General features: G+C 33.6%; 1 protein-coding gene across 12 annotated transcripts in view; it reads right to left on the reverse strand.

The window, feature by feature from the left end:
* Window positions 1–11,529, reverse strand: part of ANKS1B (ankyrin repeat and sterile alpha motif domain containing 1B) — a 1,143,054-nt gene that overhangs the window by 820,489 nt on the left and 311,036 nt on the right. The window lies entirely within an intron of this gene.

Here is an 11,529-nt window from a genome sequence, read left to right on the forward strand (position 1 = left end):
ATGTGCTTTAGACACATTCTCTAATTTTCATATCACCCCAGAAGGTAAGTATAATTTCCTCTTTTAAAAATAATGAAAAAGTATTGACAAGTTATAAAAGGCATATACCTAGTAAGTTGTAAAGCTAAGATTAAAACTTAGAGGTCTACATGACTCTCTTGATTATCTCAAGATATTTCCATTTTTAAAAAATCCTAAATGTAAGGGATGTCTGGTCTCACAGTTGGTTGAGTGTCCAACTCTTGGTTTTGGCTCAGGTCATGATCTTGGGTCATGAGATCAAGCCCCAGGTCAGGCTCTGTGTTCAGCATGGAGTCTGCTTAAGACTTTCTCTTCCTCTCCCTTGCTTCTCCCCACCACATTCCCTCTCTCTGCCTCAAATAAATAAATAAATCTTTAAGAAATCCTAGCTATATTTCCATAGCATATGAAAAGGAACCACCTTTAAAATTGAAAGCAGCAGATACTCAGTAGGTGAACAAGTAAGGAAAGAATAACCTACATAATTAAAATAGCAGAGAAAAATAGGGAAATATAAAATATATTTCTAAATGTAATATAGAATCCATTTCTAACTGCAACTAAAATCAAACTTAAGCCAAAATATAATTTCATGGAGTCACTAAACCTTCATTAAAGGAAATTTTCTTTAATTCTTCTAATATAAATGATGAACCATTAATATTTAGCAGATATCTCTGACATTATAAAATATGCCTTTTTCCAAGAGAGGAGAGGCCCAGTCAACCCATTTCCACACTACTGTTGAAGGAACATCTGAAGACATAAATGTGAACAATCCTCTTTTCTTAGAAGTCTTTATTGATTCATCTCCCCATCTGATTTCCCTCCCCTTCAGTTTTCCCTTCCTTCCCCTAATGTCCTCTGTGCTATTCCTTATATTCCACATATGAGTGAAACCATATGACAAACATCTTTTTCTGCTTTACTTACTTCACTTAGCATATTTCCCTCCAGTTCCATCCATATTGATGCAAATGGTGGATATTCATCCTTTCTGATGCCTGAGTAATATTCCATGGTAACTGTGGACTCCAGGAAACAATCTGAGGGTTTCAGAGGGGAGGGAGGTGAGGGTAATGGGTTAACCCAGTGACGGGCCTTAAGGAGGGCACGTGTTGTAATGAGCACTGGGTATTATATGGGAATAATAAATCATGGAACACTGCATGAAAAACTAATGATGTACTATATGGTGACTCATATAACATAATAAAAAAAGAAATTAAAAAATTTTAAAAAGAAAGCATGGTTGAATAATAAAGAGATTTAAAAAAGAGAGAGAGATGTTCTGAGCTTTAGGTCCAAATAGACATGACAGAATATTCACCCCTGCTACTTCATAACTGTCACCATAAATAAGTTAATTTATTTCTCTGCATCTAAGTTTTCCCATCTATAATGATGCTTGTGAGAAATGCTGTACAGGATATCCAGCAGGCCTCCTTAGAACACATCCAACCCAAGGAATTCTCTCAATTATATAATTATTTTTCCTCAGAGAAGGTCTTCAAAAGAAAATATCATTTTCTCACTTATTCCCTTTCTTAATGTACATACATACTCCATATATCTCTTCAGTTTTAAAGGCCTGAGAAGAATATTTGTTATATACCTACTATGTATATAGTTGAAAAATGTTGACAAAAGGTAGAACAGTTCAGGTATTTGAAAGGACTTATGGAAATGCTCAGAATCTGGAAAGTTGATGTGTGCTCCAGTTCTTGATAATCACATTAGTTTCAGTATGACAGAGGAGAGAGTAACAGGAGGAATAAATGACAATCAAATATGAAAGAAGAATAAAGTTTTCAGCATTCAAAGATTTAAAAAGCCTCCCTTGAGAAGGTAGCTAATGGTGTATTAAAGTGTATTGAAGAAGCAAAATAAGAACAAGACATAAAAGCCAAGAACAAGGAATCATATCCATGAGAATAATAATGGAAAGTTTTGCTCCTGTGCAGCAAACCCAGAAAGCAAATGGTTGAGCCCAAAGCAGACTAGACAGTTTTTGTAATGAGATATCCAAGGAAAAAGAGAGAATAGATAGATAGTAATATAGAATTTAGAATTTAATGAAGAAATGATGAAGGAAAATTGCACAAGGAAAAGAAAGGCAATTAAAAACTCCAGGAAAAAGATCTGACTAGAAAGTTGAAGGTTGAAAATTTCACTAAACTGTTGAACAAAGAGTTTGACTAGAATGAAAGAAATAAAACAATCAAAAAGGATATTAATTCATCCATGCACTTTAAAGTTTATATCTCCTTTACTGCTCATATTCCTTTAAAGGCAAAACATACATTAGGAAAAGAGATGATAGAATTTGTAAGCAGAGTTTTATTTAACTTCTTTCTCATGTTAACACATACTTTCCTAGCTATTTAACTAGGTAAAGATTATGGTGGTGTGTTCCCACTTGGCGACCCCTCATTATCATTGTAGAAATATGCCCTTTCTTGGTGTAAATATGGATAGCCATATAATGTTAAGATAATAAAATTTAATTAATATCTCTCCAGAGGAAAGGAAGAAGAGTTGCTTAGAATCTGAGTGTGAGTACTGAACAGATGATTTTCAGAACCTTAACAAGTTACATAAAATAATAATAAGACTTGATATTTGTGTACCAAGACTTTCAGGTACCAATTTATGCAACTGCCACTGATAGCAACCACCAGGTTATCACCCACTCTGGTCTCAGCTCACATTTCTAGTACCAATTTGCTGGGCCAAGTGATGGCATATTGATGGCAGCCTGAAGAGCTGCTGATATAAGAAACTAGGATGTAAGAAGGTTTTGGACTCTAGAGCCTCTCCACAACATCAGCCATAGCACTCAGCCTGCATGACATGAAAAATTCAAGCCACAACACTTTAGAGGAAAGTGCAGATCAAAAAAATGACCAACAGAACCGCTACAGAGTTTATGAGGTGAATCTATCCAATATCATGGTCAAATAGGGGAAAAAAGTACATGATGGCAAGATATTAAGCAACAATACAATGCAAAAGAAAGAGAAATCATTCGATTTTATTACTAGGTACATTCTCCTTCCACTAAACCTAGAGTCTTGATAGAAAAATAAGTTTAATTTCAGCATGTCATTTGTAAACACAAATATGTAAATGTGATTCACTGGCTAAAATTTTGCAGTGTGAGCCTATGAACAAAATATGGGAAACTTGGCCAATGTCACAGGATAAAACATAAATGTGTACAAGCATGGCAGTATATAAGCATAGGTATAACTAAAAGATAGCAAGTGAAAAGGGGGAGGAATAATGAAAAAAAGAACATAGGAGTTAATACCTTCATTTTCCAAAATAGGAAATCAAGAAATACTACCTAAAGTTGACAAAACATAATATGGAAATATAAAAGTATTATTTAAACTTCTTTTTGGAGAAAGGGAGAGAGGGGTTGGGACAGGGGACAGAAGAAGAGGGAAAGAGAGCATGGAGGCTGATACAGGGCTGCATCTCACAGCCCTGAGATCATGACCTGAACCAAAATCAAGAGCAAATGTTGAGCCATCCAGGAGCCACTATTTAAGCTTATTTAGGTATAATATTATTTACAGTCACCAAGTTAACCACCCAAAGCCCTAAAATTTATCATAAAAAATAACAAACATTTGGAAAAGGAATGGAGAACATAAAGATAATAAAAATGAACTAAAATCTTCACTCTCAGAGAAATGATACATCATTTAAAGTTAATAAGTCAGTAATAGAGATATATGTATTTAGAAATATGATAAGCTTGAGATTCACTTTGGTGTGTGACACATGACATTGAATATTTATTGAATGCTTGCTATGAAGCAGGTGTTGTGATAGGTATCAAAGAATTATAGGTAACTATGAAACTTTAATATGGAAATAACTCAGTTACATAACAGAAAATTAACATAATTTAAGTGGTATTTTAATAATAATGTTAAAGCCCTTTGTTATCATAGAAACTAACATATAGTACACATAAAATAAAGTTAAGATCCTAAAACCTATGTCCAAAATCAAAACTCCAGGAGAAAGAATAGAGAAGGAAAAGAGCTTAAGACCATATTAAAGATACTACTAAAGATATATGAAGGTCTTCAGTTTCCAGATTGCTCAGTCCACACTACCATTATCTAATGGTATAATGGTGAGTCCTATCAATTCAGTAAGAGAAAAAAAATCAAATGATTATAAAGATTATCAAGGTTTCAGAGACATGGTTACTATTATTTACAGATTATATAATTTCTCTTTTTTCAATTGTAATAAACTTTTATTGGTGTAGAACATAAAGCCAATATAGAGAATAATCTAGCACAGCATAATTCAGTGATTTAATAATTCTACACATGACTTGGGCTTACCATTGTGAGTATGTTCTACATCAAAAACTAATGATGAACTGTACAGTGGCTAACTGAACATATTAAAAAATAAAAATAAATAAAATGAGAATGGAATAAAAAATAAATTATCTTTTTTTTAATTTTTTAAATCTATTTTCAGTGTTCCAGAATTCGTTGTTTATGTACCACTCTCAGTGCTCCCTGCAATACATGCCTTCCATAATACCCACCACCAAGCTCATCCAACCCCCCACCCCTCTCCCCTCCAAATCCCCCAGTTTGTTTGAGTCCACGTCTCTCATGATTCGTCTCCCCCTCCAATTTCCCCCAACTCACTTCCCCTCTCCATCTCCCCAGTCCTCCATGTTATTCCTTATGCTCCACAAATAAGTGAAACCATATGATAATGGACTCTCTCTGTTTGACTTATTTCACTCAGCATAATGTCTTCCAGTCCCCTCCATGTTGATGTAAAATTTGGGTATTATATAATTTCTTAACTAGAAAACCAACTTAAACATTTATACAAACCACAGTATAATTCCTATGACGACAAGGTATAGAATAAAGAGAAAAGTTAAGAGCTCTCCTTTCTACCAGCAGCAATCAGTTAGAAAAATATCTATTCACAATAGAAACAAATATGAAATAACATAAAAAACTCACTAAATGTAGAAAATCATGTATAAAAAAACTACACAGCTATTTAACAACATAAAAAAGGACTTGAAAACATAGAAATTAATATCACTCTCCTGAGTGGGAAGATTCAATATGATAAAAATGTCAATTTTCTCTAATTAATTTCTAAATTTGACATCATTCCTATCAAAAGCTCTGTACATAAGATCTGAAACTATAAAACTCTTAGAAAAAATAGGACAAATCTTCACAACATTTGATAGGACAATAATTTTTGGATATGAAACAAAATGTATAGGCAACAAAAGCAAAAGTAGATAAACTGGACTAAATCAAAATTTAAAACTTGCATGCATCAAAGGACATAATAGAGTGAAAAAGGCAACCTATGAACTAGTATAAAATATTCACAAATCATATATTTGACAAGACATTAATATCCAAACTCTATAAAGAGCTCCTACAACTTAACAACAAAGAAACAAATAATCCAATTTTTAAAATAGATAAAGAATTTAAATAGACATTTCTTTGAAGAAGATATACAAGAGCCAACAAGCGCATAAAAACATGCTCAACATCACTTATTCATTAGAGAAATGCAAGTCAAAACCACAGTGAAATGTCACCTGACACCTATTAGGATGGCTACTATTAAAAAAACACACACACTGTAAAATAACAAGGCTTGATATGGAGGTGGAAAATTGGAAACCTTTATGTACTGTTGGTAGAAATGTAAAATGCTACATTATTATTTCCTGCCATTGCAGGAAATAACATGTCAGTTCATAAAAAAAATCTAGTAGTAGTAAAATGTAGTAAAATGCTACATTATTATTTCCTGCCACTGCAGGAAATAACATGTCAGTTCATAAAAAAAAATCTTAAACTAAATTACCATATGATCCAGCAATTTCACTTCAGGGTGTATATTCAAAATAATTGAAAGCAGAGTCTCAAAGAGGTATTTGCACATCCATATTCACAGCAGCATTACTTGCAAGAGCCAATAGGTAGAAGCAACCCAAGTACCCATTGATGAATGGATGGATAAACAAAATGTGATATACATAGACAAGAGAATATTATGTAGTTTTGAAAAAGAAGGAAATTTTGACACATGCTAACATGTGGATAAATCTATTTATGCAGATAAATTTGTTTAGTCTACAATTAATTACATATTAATTGTATTATATTATTGTATTATGTGTTGTATTATTATATTAATTATTGTATTAATTAATACAATTAATAATTATTGTATTAATTATATATTAATTGTAATATATTATTATACACTGTATTTATTTATACGCATATATGTAGTTCAATTCTGTAATTTATCTTGGGTTTCTCTTCACCTGCTAATTAATTATAAATATATACATAGAGTAAGTCCCTTTTATCCATAGAAGATATATTTCAAGGCCCCCAGTGGATGTCTGAAACTGTGAATAGTATCAAACTCTATACATACTATATTTTTTCCTATACACATTAACCTATGATAAAGTTTAATTTATAAATTAGGCACAATGAGAGATTAACAATGGTAATAAAATAGAACAATTATAACAACATACCATAATAAAAGTTATATGAATGGTCTTTCTCTCAAAATAATTTATTGTACTGTACTCATTCTTCTTGTGATGCTGTGAAAAGATAAAATGCCTATATGATGAAATAAAATGAGGTGAATGATGCAGGCATTGTGATATAGCATTGGGCTTCTATTGACCTTGTGACAAATACATCAGAAGGAGGTTCATCGACTTTTGGACTGTGATTGATGGTGGGTAACTGAAACCACAGATAGCAAAACCACAGATAAAGAGAGGCTACTGTATGTATGTATATAACCCCCCCACATATATATACATATATAAGATACACACATATGAAGGAGATATGGTAAGCTATTTTTATAAATATGGAGCTGATCAAGGTCAGCCCAAGCAAAACACAAAATACAGAAGTGTTGAATAAATATGTTTTAAATTTTTGGCTTCATAAAGATTAAAACTTTTGCCCCACAGAAAAAGAATTATGAACAAAGTTAAAGGGCAAGCAACAAATTGGAGAAACATTTTTTTGAAGTGTTTTTCACAAAGTTTGATACCTAGAATATACAGTGAGTTCTCACTTTTGTGGTAGTTTTGTTTTATAAAGTCACCATGAGCACTGAATTAGCAAATACTGAATCATTGTTTTTAGGGAAAATACAGGGTTAGGTTCCTGCAAGTCCTGCAAGTCACAGCATTTTCATCAACGGATCAATACGTAATTTGTTTTATATGTATTTTTATTTAAAGATAACTTATTCAATATATGTATTATGATTCATTAACACTGAAGTCACAACCAATAGCACTATAACTCATGCCTTAATGAAGCTTATTGGACACATGTTTTTTTAGAAGGCACATCATAGCCTTCTTGAGCTCCTAGAAACACTAGATAGAAATTCAGCACTATACTGTGTCATTTGAAACACTGAAATCCCCAACAAAGCACAAGGCTTTTTATCTAAGCAGCACTAAGTAGACCATGAAAAGGACAACTGTTCACACAGGATAAGAGCTAAAGCAAGAAGGCAGAGCTTCACTTATTCAACTTCAAGTAGAAACATGTGCATCAAGTCACTCAAATTTTTCACTGCTCTCTACATGTCCATGAATGATCACCATGAGTATTGTTTTGGGGGTTGCAAATAAAATTCAGCAAGTGGGAAAAATCATAGGTAAAGAATCCACAAATAACAAGGATTCACTGTATTAAAATATACTTATAAATCAATTCTTTTTTAAAAATGGTAAACAAAATAAGTATGTAATTCACACAAGAAGAATACAATGATGAATAAACATTTGGGAAAAAAATTCCTTCTCACTAATAATCAAGGAAATGTGACTTAAAACAATAATGAGAAATAATAATTGATGTCCTTAATAAAAATAAATTATACAATCACAATCATACATTCATCCCACAATGTCTTCCAGCTGTTCCTACCTAATCTTCTCAAAATAGCAATTTAAATTATTAAAGACAACTGAATCAAAAATGCCTAGAAATGTATAGACTAAGGTGAAAAATGAATGGAATGAGTGAATGAATGGCATCAATGAAGAAATGGATGTATTGATAGATGCAAGCAATTATTTTCAAACTGTTCTATGGAAACTCATGGTGACATAATGAATTGTCATGACTTTTTACAACTCATGGCATTTATTTTTTCACAAAATATAAAATTATTTGAAAATTAGATTGCTTAGTATAAATAATTCAAACAATGTGTAAATATATAAAGTAGGAAGTTAAAGTCCCCCTGAAATAGTAAGCCTCAGATAGAACTATTATTAACATAGTATTAGCATAGCATATGTACTGCCAGACTTTCTAAGCACAAATAAATATTACACTTATCTTAATGCACTTGTTATGAAGTTAGTTAGCTCTATACATACTGTTCTTTAACCTGCAAATCCTACCAAAATTGCCACAGTGTTATTTTCAGAAGCCAGGAACTGAACAGAAAAAGATCAATTTGCATTTGTATAGGAAGGAATTTATATAGAAATTTGCAATTTTTAAAAAGAGTTTATTTGACAGAGATCACAAGTAGGCACAGAGGAAGGCAGAGAGAGAGGGGGGAAGCAGGCTCCCTCCTGAGCAAAGAACCGGATGTGGGGCTCAATCCCAGGACCCTGGGATCATGACCTGAGCCAAACGGAGGCAGAGGCTTTAACCCACTGAGCCACTCAGGCGCCCCTAGAAATTTGCATTTTTATTTTAAGACCTTTATAATAATCCTATAAACGGAAAAATAACCTCCTCATTTTAAAGAATAGGAAACAGAAGGTAAGTTACTTGTCCATGATTATACCAATAAATAGCAGTCAGGATAATTACTTGAACTAAACTTTAAGGTTCATGAGGGCAGACAACATATGTAATCCTTATTTTATACCATTCACAGTACCTGGCACAAAATTCACAACAACATGAGATATAATGCACGTTTATATTGTTTAGCACTCTATAGCCTGCATGTAACAAATGGCAATAAATATTTGTGGAACAAATAGATGGATGAATGCATAAAAGAATGGAGAAATGTGGAGGGATTCTAAATGAACTGAGATTCCAATCAAGCCATTCATTTTTTTAATCTGTATAATGAATAATAAATATATTTAGCAACTCAGCCATCCTAGAAACATAATGTAAAATGGTATATCAATTGAATATACACTAAACAAGAATGACATCAGTAATTATTGATATCCTCTTGAACAGAGAAATGCTACAGTGAAAAATACTGAATAATAAACAATATATAGGTTTACTTACTGTAAGAAACTGGACCCTTTAAAAAATATTTAAAATTTCATAGAGAAGTATTCACATGGGTTTTAGATCAAACATTATAGATAAGCAAACTTGAGCAAGTCATTTAATTTCCTGAAACTCAATTTTCTCAAGATCAAGTAAAAATATTTCATAGAATTGTGGTGAAATTTAAGTGATTTAAGGAATGTGAAGTGTCTATCCCCATACCTGGCATGGGCTAGGCAATCAATAAATGCTAGATATTATTGTTAACATTACTATTAGCATCATCATTAATCTAGTTTCCTAAAAATAACCAAAATGGACACTTTCCAATGATAAAGTTTTAGTCCAATTATTTTAAAAGTTATATAAAGTGACTACATAAAATCATAAAAACCTAGATCAAATGAATGCTGATAGTAAAGCTAACATACATTTTTCTGGAAATGCCTGCAACTCATACCTTCTGCCTAGACACAGACAACAAGCATCTGCTCTTCGAATGAGTATGTAACAAATCAAATACCTACTGACCAAATTTCCATAGTTGTCGTACTAGTTTCCTTTAGTCACTGTAACAACCACAAACTTAGAAGCTCAAAACAATATTAACTTATTCTCAGACACTATTGAAATCAGAAGTCTGAAAGGAGTTTTACAGGGGTAAAATCAAGATGTCAGCAGGGCTTGTTACTTCAGGAAGCTCTAGGAGAGAATTTGTTCACTGCATTTTCATTTTTTTTAAATTTATTTTTATAAACATATATTTTTATCCCCAGGGGTACAGGTCTGTGAATCACCAGGTTTACACACTTCACAGCACTCACCATAGCACATACCCTCCCCAGTGTCCATAATCCCACCCCCCTCCCAACCCCCCTCCCCCCATCAACCCTCAGTTTGTTTTGTGAGATTAAGAGTCACTTATGGTTTGTCTCCCTCCCAATCCCATCTTGTTTCATTTACTCTTCTCCTACCCCCTTAACCCCCCATGTTGCATCTCCTATCCCTCATATCAGGGAGATCATATGATAGTTGTCTTTCTCCGATTGACTTATTTCACTAAGCATGATACCCTCTAGTTCCATCGACGTCGTCGCAAATGGCAAGATTTCATTTCTTTTGATGGCTGCATAGTATTCCATTGTGTATATATACCACATCTTCTTTATCCATTCGTCTGTTGATGGACATCTAGGTTCTTTCCATAGTTTGGCTATTGTAGACATTGCTGCTATAAACATTCGGGTGCACGTGCCCCTTCGGATCACTACGTTTGTATCTTTAGGGTAAATACCCAGCAGTGCAATTGCAGGGTCATAGGGGAGTTCTATTTTCAACATTTTGAGGAACCTCCATGCTGTTTTCCAGAGTGGTTGCACCAGCTTGCATTCCCACCAACAGTGTAGGAGGGTTCCCCTTTCTCCGCATCCTCGCCAGCATCTGTCATTTCCTGACTTGTTCATTTTAGCCATTCTGACTGGTGTGAGGTGATATCTCATGGTGGTTTTGATTTGTATTTCCCTGATGCCGAGTGATATGGAGCACTTTTTCATGTGTCTGTTGGCCATCTGGATGTCTTCTTTGCAGAAATGTCTGTTCATGTCCTCTGCCCATTTCTTGATTGGATTATATGTTCTTTGGGTGTTGAGTTTGCTAAGTTCTTTATAGATTTTGGACACTAGACCTTTATCTGATATGTCATTTGCAAATATCTTCTCCCATTCTGTCAGTTGTCTTTTGGTTTTGTTCACTGTTTCCTTTGCTGTGCAAAGGCTTTTGATCTTGATAAAATCCCAAAAGTTCATTTTTGCCCTTGCTTCCCTTGCTTTTGGCGATGTTCCTAGGAAGATGTTGCTGCGGCTGAGGTCGAAGAGGTTGCTGCCTGTGTTCTCCTCGAGGATTTTGATGGATTCCTTTCTCACATTGAGATCCTTCATCCATTTTGAGTCTATTTTCGTGTGTGGTGTAAGGAAATGATCCAATTTCATTTTTCTGCATGTGGCTGTCCAATTTTCCCAACACCATTTATTGAAGAGGCTGTCTTTTTTCCATTGGACATTCTTTCCTGCTTTGTCGAAGATGAGTTGACCATAGAGTTGAGGGTCTATTTCTGGGCTCTCTATTCTGTTCCATTGATCTATGTGTCTGTTTTTGTGCCAGTACC

This window comes from Lutra lutra, chromosome 8 (genome assembly GCF_902655055.1).
Source record: "Lutra lutra chromosome 8, mLutLut1.2, whole genome shotgun sequence".
Taxonomy (NCBI): domain Eukaryota; kingdom Metazoa; phylum Chordata; class Mammalia; order Carnivora; family Mustelidae; genus Lutra; species Lutra lutra.